This window comes from Numenius arquata, chromosome 1 (genome assembly GCF_964106895.1).
Source record: "Numenius arquata chromosome 1, bNumArq3.hap1.1, whole genome shotgun sequence".
In the NCBI taxonomy this organism is placed as follows: Eukaryota; Metazoa; Chordata; class Aves; order Charadriiformes; family Scolopacidae; genus Numenius; species Numenius arquata.
In genome coordinates this window covers 65,835,973-65,849,934 of record NC_133576.1, presented here as the reverse complement: position 1 = coordinate 65,849,934, position 13,962 = coordinate 65,835,973, and positions in this window count along the sequence as shown.

Below are 13,962 nucleotides of genomic sequence, written 5' to 3'. Positions count from 1 at the left end.
AGGGGTCTCACGAGCGCAGAGTAGAGGGGCAGAATCGCCTCGCGAGACCTGCTGGCCACACTTCTCCTGATGCAGCCCAGGACACGGTTGGCTCTCTGGGCTGCCAGTGCACACTGCCTGCTCATGTTGAGCTTCTCATCCATAAGCACTCCCAAGTCCTTCTCCTCGGGGCTGCTCTCCAGCCATTCTCCACCCAACTTGTATTTGTGCCTGGGGTTGCCACGTCCCAGGTGCAGGACCCTGCACTTGGCTTGGTTGAACTTCATGCAATTTGCACGAGCCCACCTCTCCAGCCTGTCTAGGTCCCTCTGGATGGCATCCCTTCCCTCCAGCGTGTCAACTGCGCCACCGAGCTTGGTGTCATCAGCAAACTTGCTGAGGGTGCACTCTATCCCACTGTCCATGTCACTGACAAAGATGTTAAATAGTACTGGTCCCAGTACCGACCCCTGCGGAACACCACTCGTTACTGGCCGCCACCTGGACATTGAGCCATTGATTGTAACCCTTTGGATGCGGCCATCCAGCCAGTTCCTTATCCACCGAGTGGTCCATCCATCGAATCCATGAGTTTCCAATTTTGAGACCAGGATGTCGTGCGGGACAGTGTCAAATGCTTTGCATAAGTCCAGGTAAATGACGTCAGTCGCTCTGCCCTTGTCTACCAAGTCTGTGGCAGTATTGTAAAAGGCCACCAAATTTGTCAGGCACGATTTGCCCTTGGTGAAGCCATGTTGGCTGTTTCCAATCACTTCTTTATTCTCCATGTGCCTTAGCAAGGATTTCAGGAGGATCTGCTCCATGACCTTGCCAGGCACAGAGGTGAGACTGACCGGCCTGTAGTTTCCCGGGTCTTCTTTGTTTCCTTTTTTGAATATTGGAGTTATGTTCCCTTTTTTCCAGTCAGTGGGAACTTCACCAGACTGCCACGATTTCTCAAAATATGATGGAGAGGGGCTTAGCAACTTCGTCCGCCAGTTCTCTCAGGACCCGTGGATCCTGAGATCAGCAGCAGCAACAGCAACAATAACAATGAGAGAGCAATATGCAACCACGATTACGATAAAGCTGACCGCACCCAGGATGCCCCAGGTGGCTTCCCCACCTCAACTTCCTGCCCCGCACCCCTCCCCGGCCAGCTCCGGCTACCCCCTGGGCCTGGCTCCCAGGGGATGGAATACCTGTGTCCCTGCTAGATCCTGGGGAGAATTAACCCGATCCCCTCCGGAGCAGGACATTATCCACCCCTTATTCCATACCATCTATGCCATGCCCAGATCTTACAGTTTCCAATTAAATGCCACACCTTCCTCTGTCAGATAGATATATATATGTGTGTACCTATATATCCATACAGATATAATCATATAATCATAGAATTATAGAATGGTTAGAGTTGGAAGGGACCTTAAAGATCATCGAGTTCCAACCCCCCTGCCATGGGCAGGGACACCTCCACTAGAGCAGGTTGCTCAAAGCCCCATCCAGTCTGGCCTTAAGCACTTCCAGGGATGGGGCATCCACAACTTCCCTGGGCAACCTGTTCCAGTGCCTCACCACCCTCACAGTAAAGAATTTCTTCCTAATATCTAATCTAAATCTCCCCTCTTCCAATTCAAACCCATTACCCCTTGTCCTGTCACTACACTTCCTGACAAAGAGTCCCTCTCCGGCTCTCCTGTAGGCTCCCTTCAGATATTGGAAGGCTGCTATAAGGTCTCCCCGGAGCCTTCTCTTCTCCAGGCTGAACAACCCCAGCTCTCTCAGTCTGTCTTCATAGGGGAGGTGCTCCATCCCTCTGATCATCTTTGTGGCCCTCCGCTGGACCCGATCCAACAGGTCCATGTCCTTCCTGTGTTGAGGACTCCAAAGCTGGACACAGTATTCCAGGTGGGGTCTCACGAGCACAGAGTAGAGGGGTAGAATCACCTCCCGCGACCTGCCGGCCACACTTCTCTTGATGCAGCCCAGGATGTGGTTGGCTTTATGGGCTGCCAGCGCGCACTGCCGGCTCATGTTGAGCCTCTCATCCACCAACACCCCCAAGTTGATGAAAACAGAGTCTCCAAACCCGCTTCTCCACAAAACACTCGCCAGATCTGTCAGCACCTGAGCATGGCAGCATCTCAGAGGGGCCCACATTCCCTTACAAACCCTTGACCAGGCATACAGGGACAGAGTGTTAATTCAAACAAGCTAATTTATTGACATCTAAGAAAGAATCAACTCTGATCTACTATATCTGTATCTACCAAGACTATACTATAATCCTACACATCCATGGGTACTCATGGAGGTATTCCTCAGCCAGGTCTTCGTAGGTGCTGCCTGCTCCCATGGCTGGATCAGAAAGTTCCTCTGGGGAAGGGCTTGTCAAACGCAGCAGAATTCCCCACCTTCTCCAGAGATTTGTTGTGGCCCAGGATGTAAGAAGGGTCTGGTTTCTCCCCCCAGTCATTCTGCTCCCAGTTCTCCTCCTCCTCCTCCTCTTCTTCCTCCTCTGCTGTGCTGGAGTTTCCAAGTTTGCTGCTGCTGTCGGAGTCAGTGCTCCTCTGCCTGGGCAGCCAGTAGACACCAAAGAGCAGGAGCACGATTTCAGCAGAGGCCCAAAACTGCCAGTTCTGGCAGGCAATGAGGAGCTTGTAGAGGGCGGGTGGCTCCTGGGTCCTCTGTTCCATCTCCTCCAGAAGCCACATCATCTCCCTCTTTTGCTGCTCTTCATGTTGCCGCAGGAGGTCTTGTGTGGCTGCGTTTGGCTGGTCCCCCACTCTCAGGGCGTACTGCAGGACGCTCAGCACTGTTAGGATGTGGGTGATGCTCACAGCCATGGCCTGGAGGAGGAGGGAGAGAAGGGGCTCAGCGGGGCTGGCTGGGAGGAAGATGGTGGCTGGGGCAGATGGGGCAGGAGATGCAGTGGCCCAGGGGTGGGTGGGAGAGGGGGCGAGGGAGCTCAGAGGCTGCAAGAGGAAGATTGGTGACCTTTGCGGGGACAGGGGCACATCCCCACAGCCACCACCCTGGCACTGGCCATGGCTGGCAGCCCCGGGCCCCTCTGCGCCCCGCCCCAAAGGTGGCCCCTGCCTTGCCCCAGGGGCTCCCCACAGCGGCTGTGCCCTTGCCCCAGCCTTAGAAACCCCCCGGGGGCCAGCACTTCTGCCCCGACCCTCGTCCAGCCCAGCCTTCCCCCTGGCCTGCCCCACTCACTGCTTCCCCGAGCCAAACTGCAGCGGCGGCGCTGCCGGCTGGCACCCCTAGTGACACCCCTTTGTGACGTGTCCTCTCTGCTCTCATGGGTGCCACGGGGTCCCGCCGGCCGGCCACAGCCATTGTCCCTGGCTCTCTGGCCCCTGCAATGGGCAAAGCCAATATTTTTCTTCTGTTTCTGCTAGTTTTACGTACCTGAAGAACCCTTTCTTGTAGTTTTTTACCTCTCTGGCAAATTTCAATTTAAGCTGAGCTTTAGTTTTCTAACTGCATCTCTGGACACCCTGGCAATGCTCCTGTAGTTCTAAAGAGGTATTCGTCTGCTTTTCCATCTCTTGTATGCTTCTCTTTTGCTTTTGAGCAGACTCAGAAGCTTGCATTTAAACCAAGGGGGTCTCTTGCCCTGCCTACTTCCCTTACCTTTGAAGGGGATGAACAGGTTTTTGTGCTTCCAGGAGAGCATTCCTGAAAAACTCCCAGCACTCTCCAGAGGCTTCCTACAGAATCTCCCTTCCAACTGAGCTCTGAGCGAGCTGAAGTCTGCTCTTCGAAAATCTAAAATCTTTGTCTTAGTACTAACCTTCAGCGTGCTCAGCAGTATCCCAAACTCCACAACATTGTGGTCACTGCAGTCAAGGCTATCACTGAGATATTACAAAGCAAGTTTTCGTGGCTTGTAAGTAGCACGTCCAGCAGTACCTCATTCCTGGATGGCACATCTAATATTTGTATGAGCAAGCAGTCCTCTATGCATTTCAGGAACTTGATGGCTGACGTGAGCTGCTGTATTGTTCTTCCAGCAAATGTCTGGGTAGTTGAAGTCACCCATAAGAACCAGATTCTGTTGACCTGAAGGTTGCTTAAGTAACCTAAACATTGCTTTGTTGGCCTTGTCATCTTGGTTTGTAGGTCAGCAGCAGATGCCTACTGTAAGATCCCCCTTGGAGATGAGCTCTCTGATCTTGACCCAGAGGCATTTGATAGGGCCTTGATTTGTTCCCCATGCTGTGTGCGTTGGTATACATACACTTGAGATAGCTGGTCTTCTGGTTCACAACTTGGGAGGCAGCTAAGGAACATCTGTCGCAGCTCTGTTTGGCCTGGCTTATTTCCCAACTGGTTGCAATGGTGTGAGCATTGCCACTTTGGACCCCATCTCCCGAGTCCTTCAGTTTAAGGCCTGCCTCACCAAGTTGGCCAGCCTGCTGCCAAAGGTTCCCTTGCCTTTTCTAGATGGGTGGATCCTATCTGTCCCTAGCAGGCTATAGTCATTGAAGAATGTCCTGTTGGAATAAAAGCCAAAACCCTCATGACAGCACCACCCACATAGCCGGAAGTTGCTTTGCATTATACGTTTATTTCTGGCTGCAGTCTTTCCTCTAACTGGTAAAATGGAAGAAAACAAAACTTGTGCACCAATATTTTTCGCTTGCACCTTGAGGACTTTGTAGTCTTCCTTGATTCTGCCCAGATTCTGGCTTGAGGTGTCATTTGTGCTCCCATGGAAGAGTAGCAAAGAACTTGCTCTGCTCTGTTCCTGCCAAAGGCTCTTCTCTGCTGCTGCTGCAGCTGTGAAGGGAGCCAGGACTGGGATCCTGACCATGGGGCTCGGACAGGTTGCTCCCTGGCGGATATGATCTACTTTATCTTTACTTTTCTTTTCATTTAACTTCTTCTTACAAAGAATGGTCATATGACCACTAACAGATATGGCTCCGTAACTCTCCTGATAAATGGGTATCTGCTTTCATGTCAGGCTGGGCAGTCAGTCGTCTCTGGGTGCAATGCAGGGATATAATTGATTATCCAACATAGGAGAGAGGAGCAGAACTGTGAGTGCATGTGCTACATGAACATGTCTGAAAGCAGGAGAAAGAACTTCTCACTACTGTGAGAGGTCTCCTCGCTGCTGCTGCTGCTGCTGCTGCTGGTGCCATGTAAGGAGGCGGGAGCCCAACTCCAGGGCTAAGCTGGGCATGGAGCTCCCTGAGCAGGCCAGGGTTGCTCTTGTGCCATCCCTGCTGTCCTTACTGGGGAGTTTTTGGGGCCCTGGGAGCTCTTTCCTGCTGGGGGGGTTTGTGCTTTGCCCATTGCAGGGGCCAGAGAGCCAGGGACAATGGCTGTGGCCGGCCGGCGGGACTCATGAGAGCAGAGAGGACACGTCACAAAGGGGTGTCACTAGGGGTGCCAGCCGGCAGCGCCGCCGCTGCAGTTTGGCTCGGGGAAGCAGTGAGTGGGGCAGGCCAGGGGGAAGGCTGGGCTGGACGAGGGTCGGGGCAGAAGTGCTGGCCCCCGGGGGGTTTCTAAGGCTGGGGCAAGGGCACAGCCGCTGTGGGGAGCCCCTGGGGCAAGGCAGGGGCCACCTTTGGGGCGGGGCGCAGAGGGGCCCGGGGCTGCCAGCCATGGCCAGTGCCAGGGTGGTGGCTGTGGGGATGTGCCCCTGTCCCCGCAAAGGTCACCAATCTTCCTCTTGCAGCCTCTGAGCTCCCTCGCCCCCTCTCCCACCCACCCCTGGGCCACTGCATCTCCTGCCCCATCTGCCCCAGCCACCATCTTCCTCCCAGCCAGCCCCGCTGAGCTCCTTCTCTCCCTCCTCCTCCAGGCCATGGCTGTGAGCATCACCCACATCCTAACAGTGCTGAGCGTCCTGCAGTACGCCCTGAGAGTGGGGGACCAGCCAAACGCAGCCACACAAGACCTCCTGCGGCAACATGAAGAGCAGCAAAAGAGGGAGATGATGTGGCTTCTGGAGGAGATGGAACAGAGGACCCAGGAGCCACCCGCCCTCTACAAGCTCCTCATTGCCTGCCAGAACTGGCAGTTTTGGGCCTCTGCTGAAATCGTGCTCCTGCTCTTTGGTGTCTACTGGCTGCCCAGGCAGAGGAGCACTGACTCCGACAGCAGCAGCAAACTTGGAAACTCCAGCACAGCAGAGGAGGAAGAAGAGGAGGAGGAGGAGGAGAACTGGGAGCAGAATGACTGGGGGGAGAAACCAGACCCTTCTTACATCCTGGGCCACAACAAATCTCTGGAGAAGGTGGGGAATTCTGCTGCGTTTGACAAGCCCTTCCCCAGAGGAACTTTCTGATCCAGCCATGGGAGCAGGCAGCACCTACGAAGACCTGGCTGAGGAATACCTCCATGAGTACCCATGGATGTGTAGGATTATAGTATAGTCTTGGTAGATACAGATATAGTAGATCAGAGTTGATTCTTTCTTAGATGTCAATAAATTAGCTTGTTTGAATTAACACTCTGTCCCTGTATGCCTGGTCAAGGGTTTGTAAGGGAATGTGGGCCCCTCTGAGATGCTGCCATGCTCAGGTGCTGACAGATCTGGCGAGTGTTTTGTGGAGAAGCGGGTTTGGAGACTCTGTCTTCATCAACTCAGTTTTAAATCACTGAACTCCATGTCGTGGTTTAGCCTCAGCTGGCAGCGGAGAACCAGGTGGCCGCTCACTGACCCCCTACAGCTGTGGGATGAAGGGGAGAATCTGAAGAAAAAGGCAAAACTCGAGGGTTGAGACAAATGCAGTTTTACCAAGCAGCGAAGGAAAGAGGAAAACAAGAAGAAGAATACTGATAGAGGGATGTACAAGCACGATTACTGCACCACCACTCACCGACCTGTCCCAGAAAGCCCTCTCCCATTCCCAAGGGAGCTGGCAGTGCTTCTCCCTGGGAGCTCACCTGCCAGCCGGGGCTCTGCCAGGCACCTCGGGGAGGGGAAAGCCTCCTCCGTCTCGGCTCCCTGATGCTTCCCATGCCCCGCTTCCCCTCCTCCAGCTCTTCTTGCTCCTGAGGGCTGCAGCTCTGGGGCAACAAAGAGCCATCCATAGGCACACACTCGCTTCCCCCCCCATGGCTGGGCAAGTCGTGAAACCCCATGCAGGTCTGTCAGAGCTCCACTTCCCCCTCCCTCTAAAGGGACTCTATGCGTCAAGAGCCCCTGGTCATCCTATGCCACCATACTCATCCTTCACATCTCCTTAGGATCTCGGGGCATTTCCACCTTTGTAAGTAGCATTAACGCTGAAAGAGAAGTGAGAAAATTGTGGAAAAGTACCACTGCCACATTGTTGTATGTCTCACCTGACCTGCATCTTGTGTATCTAGATTGTCCCTTCCAATTAACATACACACGCACACCTTTCAGTCCTGATGTTTCCCACAGTATCCTGAGATCCAATCCCTGGCAGTTTCTCTGCCTCATATTATTCCTCAATATTTTATATAAAATACTAATTGATGTGCTGAAGTTTTTGGCCCAGTTTTTGTGAAGATGCTGAAATGTTGGCTGGGGGCTGCTTTCATCTGCATCCATCTCCAGAACCTGCGTAACCGACAAAGAACCATGCGGCTGCCGCTCGCTCGGGCCGCCCCCCCCCCCCCAACACGGCCGTAAGGGGAGAATCGGAAGGAAAAGGCAAAACTCGTGGGTTGAGACAAAGGCAGTTTAAAAGAAAAGCAAAGGGAAACAAGGAAAACAGAATCATAGAATCATAGAATCATAGAATGGCTAGAGTTGGAAAGGACCTTAAAGATCATCGAGTTCCAACCCCCCTGCCATGGGCAGGGACACCTCTCACTAGAGCAGGTTGCTCAAAGCCCCATCCAGCCTGGCCTTGAACACTTCCAGGGATGGGGCATCCTCAACTTCTCTGGGCAACCTGTTCCAGTGCCTCACCACCCTCACAGTAAAGAATTTCTTCCTTATATCTAATCTAAATCTCTTCTCTTCCAATTTAAAACCATTGCCCCTTGTCCTGTCACCACTCTTCCTGACAAAGAGTCCCTCTTCAGCTCTTCTGTAGGCTCCCTTCAGGTATTGAGAGGCTGTTATAAGGTCTCCCCGGAGCCTTCTCTTCTCCAGGCTGAACAACCCCAGCTCTCTCAGTCTGTCTTCATAGGAGAGGTGCTCCATCCCTCTGATCATCCTCGTGGCCCTCCGCTGGACCCGTTCCAACAGGTCCATGTCCTTTCTGTGTTGAGGACTCCAAAGCTGGACACAGTACTCCAGGAGGGGTCTCACGAGCGCAGAGTAGAGGGGCAGAATCGCCTCGCGAGACCTGCTGGCCACACTTCTCCTGATGCAGCCCAGGACACGGTTGGCTCTCTGGGCTGCCAGTGCACACTGCCTGCTCATGTTGAGCTTCTCATCCATAAGCACTCCCAAGTCCTTCTCCTCGGGGCTGCTCTCCAGCCATTCTCCACCCAACTTGTATTTGTGCCTGGGGTTGCCACGTCCCAGGTGCAGGACCCTGCACTTGGCTTGGTTGAACTTCATGCAATTTGCACGAGCCCACCTCTCCAGCCTGTCTAGGTCCCTCTGGATGGCATCCCTTCCCTCCAGCGTGTCAACTGCGCCACCGAGCTTGGTGTCATCAGCAAACTTGCTGAGGGTGCACTCTATCCCACTGTCCATGTCACCGACAAAGATGTTAAATAGTACTGGTCCCAGTACCGACCCCTGCGGAACACCACTCGTTACTGGCCGCCACCTGGACATTGAGCCATTGATTGTAACCCTTTGGATGCGGCCATCCAGCCAGTTCCTTATCCACCGAGTGGTCCATCCATCGAATCCATGAGTTTCCAATTTTGAGACCAGGATGTCGTGCGGGACAGTGTCAAATGCTTTGCATAAGTCCAGGTAAATGACGTCAGTCGCTCTGCCCTTGTCTACCAAGTCTGTGGCAGTATTGTAAAAGGCCACCAAATTTGTCAGGCACGATTTGCCCTTGGTGAAGCCATGTTGGCTGTTTCCAATCACTTCTTTATTCTCCATGTGCCTTAGCAAGGATTTCAGGAGGATCTGCTCCATGACCTTGCCAGGCACAGAGGTGAGACTGACCGGCCTGTAGTTTCCCGGGTCTTCTTTGTTTCCTTTTTTGAATATTGGAGTTATGTTCCCTTTTTTCCAGTCAGTGGGAACTTCACCAGACTGCCACGATTTCTCAAAATGATGGAGAGGGGCTTAGCAACTTCGTCCGCCAGTTCTCTCAGGACCCGTGGATCCTGAGATCAGCAGCAGCAACAGCAACAATAACAATGAGAGAGCAATATGCAACCACGATTACGATAAAGCTGACCGCACCCAGGATGCCCCAGGTGGCTTCCCCACCTCAACTTCCTGCCCCGCACCCCTCCCCGGCCAGCTCCGGCTACCCCCTGGGCCTGGCTCCCAGGGGATGGAATACCTGTGTCCCTGCTAGATCCTGGGGAGAATTAACCCGATCCCCTCCGGAGCAGGACATTATCCACCCCTTATTCCATACCATCTATGCCATGCCCAGATCTTACAGTTTCCAATTAAATGCCACACCTTCCTCTGTCAGATAGATATATATATGTGTGTACCTATATATCCATACAGATATAATCATATAATCATAGAATTATAGAATGGTTAGAGTTGGAAGGGACCTTAAAGATCATCGAGTTCCAACCCCCCTGCCATGGGCAGGGACACCTCCACTAGAGCAGGTTGCTCAAAGCCCCATCCAGTCTGGCCTTAAGCACTTCCAGGGATGGGGCATCCACAACTTCCCTGGGCAACCTGTTCCAGTGCCTCACCACCCTCACAGTAAAGAATTTCTTCCTAATATCTAATCTAAATCTCCCCTCTTCCAATTCAAACCCATTACCCCTTGTCCTGTCACTACACTTCCTGACAAAGAGTCCCTCTCCGGCTCTCCTGTAGGCTCCCTTCAGATATTGGAAGGCTGCTATAAGGTCTCCCCGGAGCCTTCTCTTCTCCAGGCTGAACAACCCCAGCTCTCTCAGTCTGTCTTCATAGGGGAGGTGCTCCATCCCTCTGATCATCTTTGTGGCCCTCCGCTGGACCCGATCCAACAGGTCCATGTCCTTCCTGTGTTGAGGACTCCAAAGCTGGACACAGTATTCCAGGTGGGGTCTCACGAGCACAGAGTAGAGGGGCAGAATCACCTCCCGCGACCTGCCGGCCACACTTCTCTTGATGCAGCCCAGGATGTGGTTGGCTTTATGGGCTGCCAGCGCGCACTGCCGGCTCATGTTGAGCCTCTCATCCACCAACACCCCCAAGTTGATGAAAACAGAGTCTCCAAACCCGCTTCTCCACAAAACACTCGCCAGATCTGTCAGCACCTGAGCATGGCAGCATCTCAGAGGGGCCCACATTCCCTTACAAACCCTTGACCAGGCATACAGGGACAGAGTGTTAATTCAAACAAGCTAATTTATTGACATCTAAGAAAGAATCAACTCTGATCTACTATATCTGTATCTACCAAGACTATACTATAATCCTACACATCCATGGGTACTCATGGAGGTATTCCTCAGCCAGGTCTTCGTAGGTGCTGCCTGCTCCCACGGCTGGATCAGAAAGTTCCTCTGGGGAAGGGCTTGTCAAACGCAGCAGAATTCCCCACCTTCTCCAGAGATTTGTTGTGGCCCAGGATGTAAGAAGGGTCTGGTTTCTCCCCCCAGTCATTCTGCTCCCAGTTCTCCTCCTCCTCCTCCTCTTCTTCCTCCTCTGCTGTGCTGGAGTTTCCAAGTTTGCTGCTGCTGTCGGAGTCAGTGCTCCTCTGCCTGGGCAGCCAGTAGACACCAAAGAGCAGGAGCGTGATTTCAGCAGAGGCCCAAAACTGCCAGTTCTGGCAGGCAATGAGGAGCTTGTAGAGGGCGGGTGGCTCCTGGGTCCTCTGTTCCATCTCCTCCAGAAGCCACATCATCTCCCTCTTTTGCTGCTCTTCATGTTGCCGCAGGAGGTCTTGTGTGGCTGCGTTTGGCTGGTCCCCCACTCTCAGGGCGTACTGCAGGACGCTCAGCACTGTTAGGATGTGGGTGATGCTCACAGCCATGGCCTGGAGGAGGAGGGAGAGAAGGGGCTCAGCGGGGCTGGCTGGGAGGAAGATGGTGGCTGGGGCAGATGGGGCAGGAGATGCAGTGGCCCAGGGGTGGGTGGGAGAGGGGGCGAGGGAGCTCAGAGGCTGCAAGAGGAAGATTGGTGACCTTTGCGGGGACAGGGGCACATCCCCACAGCCACCACCCTGGCACTGGCCATGGCTGGCAGCCCCGGGCCCCTCTGCGCCCCGCCCCAAAGGTGGCCCCTGCCTTGCCCCAGGGGCTCCCCACAGCGGCTGTGCCCTTGCCCCAGCCTTAGAAACCCCCCGGGGGCCAGCACTTCTGCCCCGACCCTCGTCCAGCCCAGCCTTCCCCCTGGCCTGCCCCACTCACTGCTTCCCCGAGCCAAACTGCAGCGGCGGCGCTGCCGGCTGGCACCCCTAGTGACACCCCTTTGTGACGTGTCCTCTCTGCTCTCATGGGTGCCACGGGGTCCCGCCGGCCAGCCACAGCCATTGTCCCTGGCTCTCTGGCCCCTGCAATGGGCAAAGCCAATATTTTTCTTCTGTTTCTGCTAGTTTTACGTACCTGAAGAACCCTTTCTTGTAGTTTTTTACCTCTCTGGCAAATTTCAATTTAAGCTGAGCTTTAGTTTTCTAACTGCATCTCTGGACACCCTGGCAATGCTCCTGTAGTTCTAAAGAGGTATTCGTCTGCTTTTCCATCTCTTGTATGCTTCTCTTTTGCTTTTGAGCAGACTCAGAAGCTTGCATTTAAACCAAGGGGGTCTCTTGCCCTGCCTACTTCCCTTACCTTTGAAGGGGATGAACAGGTTTTTGTGCTTCCAGGAGAGCATTCCTGAAAAACTCCCAGCACTCTCCAGAGGCTTCCTACAGAATCTCCCTTCCAACTGAGCTCTGAGCGAGCTGAAGTCTGCTCTTCGAAAATCTAAAATCTTTGTCTTAGTACTAACCTTCAGCGTGCTCAGCAGTATCCCAAACTCCACAACATTGTGGTCACTGCAGTCAAGGCTATCACTGAGATATTACAAAGCAAGTTTTCGTGGCTTGTAAGTAGCACGTCCAGCAGTACCTCATTCCTGGATGGCACATCTAATATTTGTATGAGCAAGCAGTCCTCTATGCATTTCAGGAACTTGATGGCTGACGTGAGCTGCTGTATTGTTCTTCCAGCAAATGTCTGGGTAGTTGAAGTCACCCATAAGAACCAGATTCTGTTGACCTGAAGGTTGCTTAAGTAACCTAAACATTGCTTTGTTGGCCTTGTCATCTTGGTTTGTAGGTCAGCAGCAGATGCCTACTGTAAGATCCCCCTTGGAGATGAGCTCTCTGATCTTGACCCAGAGGCATTTGATAGGGCCTTGATTTGTTCCCCATGCTGTGTGCGTTGGTATACATACACTTGAGATAGCTGGTCTTCTGGTTCACAACTTGGGAGGCAGCTAAGGAACATCTGTCGCAGCTCTGTTTGGCCTGGCTTATTTCCCAACTGGTTGCAATGGTGTGAGCATTGCCACTTTGGACCCCATCTCCCGAGTCCTTCAGTTTAAGGCCTGCCTCACCAAGTTGGCCAGCCTGCTGCCAAAGGTTCCCTTGCCTTTTCTAGATGGGTGGATCCTATCTGTCCCTAGCAGGCTATAGTCATTGAAGAATGTCCTGTTGGAATAAAAGCCAAAACCCTCATGACAGCACCACCCACATAGCCGGAAGTTGCTTTGCATTATACGTTTATTTCTGGCTGCAGTCTTTCCTCTAACTGGTAAAATGGAAGAAAACAAAACTTGTGCACCAATATTTTTCGCTTGCACCTTGAGGACTTTGTAGTCTTCCTTGATTCTGCCCAGATTCTGGCTTGAGGTGTCATTTGTGCTCCCATGGAAGAGTAGCAAAGAACTTGCTCTGCTCTGTTCCTGCCAAAGGCTCTTCTCTGCTGCTGCTGCAGCTGTGAAGGGAGCCAGGACTGGGATCCTGACCATGGGGCTCGGACAGGTTGCTCCCTGGCGGATATGATCTACTTTATCTTTACTTTTCTTTTCATTTAACTTCTTCTTACAAAGAATGGTCATATGACCACTAACAGATATGGCTCCGTAACTCTCCTGATAAATGGGTATCTGCTTTCATGTCAGGCTGGGCAGTCAGTCGTCTCTGGGTGCAATGCAGGGATATAATTGATTATCCAACATAGGAGAGAGGAGCAGAACTGTGAGTGCATGTGCTACATGAACATGTCTGAAAGCAGGAGAAAGAACTTCTCACTACTGTGAGAGGTCTCCTCGCTGCTGCTGCTGCTGCTGCTGCTGGTGCCATGTAAGGAGGCGGGAGCCCAACTCCAGGGCTAAGCTGGGCATGGAGCTCCCTGAGCAGGCCAGGGTTGCTCTTGTGCCATCCCTGCTGTCCTTACTGGGGAGTTTTTGGGGCCCTGGGAGCTCTTTCCTGCTGGGGGGGTTTGTGCTTTGCCCATTGCAGGGGCCAGAGAGCCAGGGACAATGGCTGTGGCCGGCCGGCGGGACTCATGAGAGCAGAGAGGACACGTCACAAAGGGGTGTCACTAGGGGTGCCAGCCGGCAGCGCCGCCGCTGCAGTTTGGCTCGGGGAAGCAGTGAGTGGGGCAGGCCAGGGGGAAGGCTGGGCTGGACGAGGGTCGGGGCAGAAGTGCTGGCCCCCGGGGGGTTTCTAAGGCTGGGGCAAGGGCACAGCCGCTGTGGGGAGCCCCTGGGGCAAGGCAGGGGCCACCTTTGGGGCGGGGCGCAGAGGGGCCCGGGGCTGCCAGCCATGGCCAGTGCCAGGGTGGTGGCTGTGGGGATGTGCCCCTGTCCCCGCAAAGGTCACCAATCTTCCTCTTGCAGCCTCTGAGCTCCCTCGCCCCCTCTCCCACCCACCCCTGGGCCACTGCATCTCCTGCCCC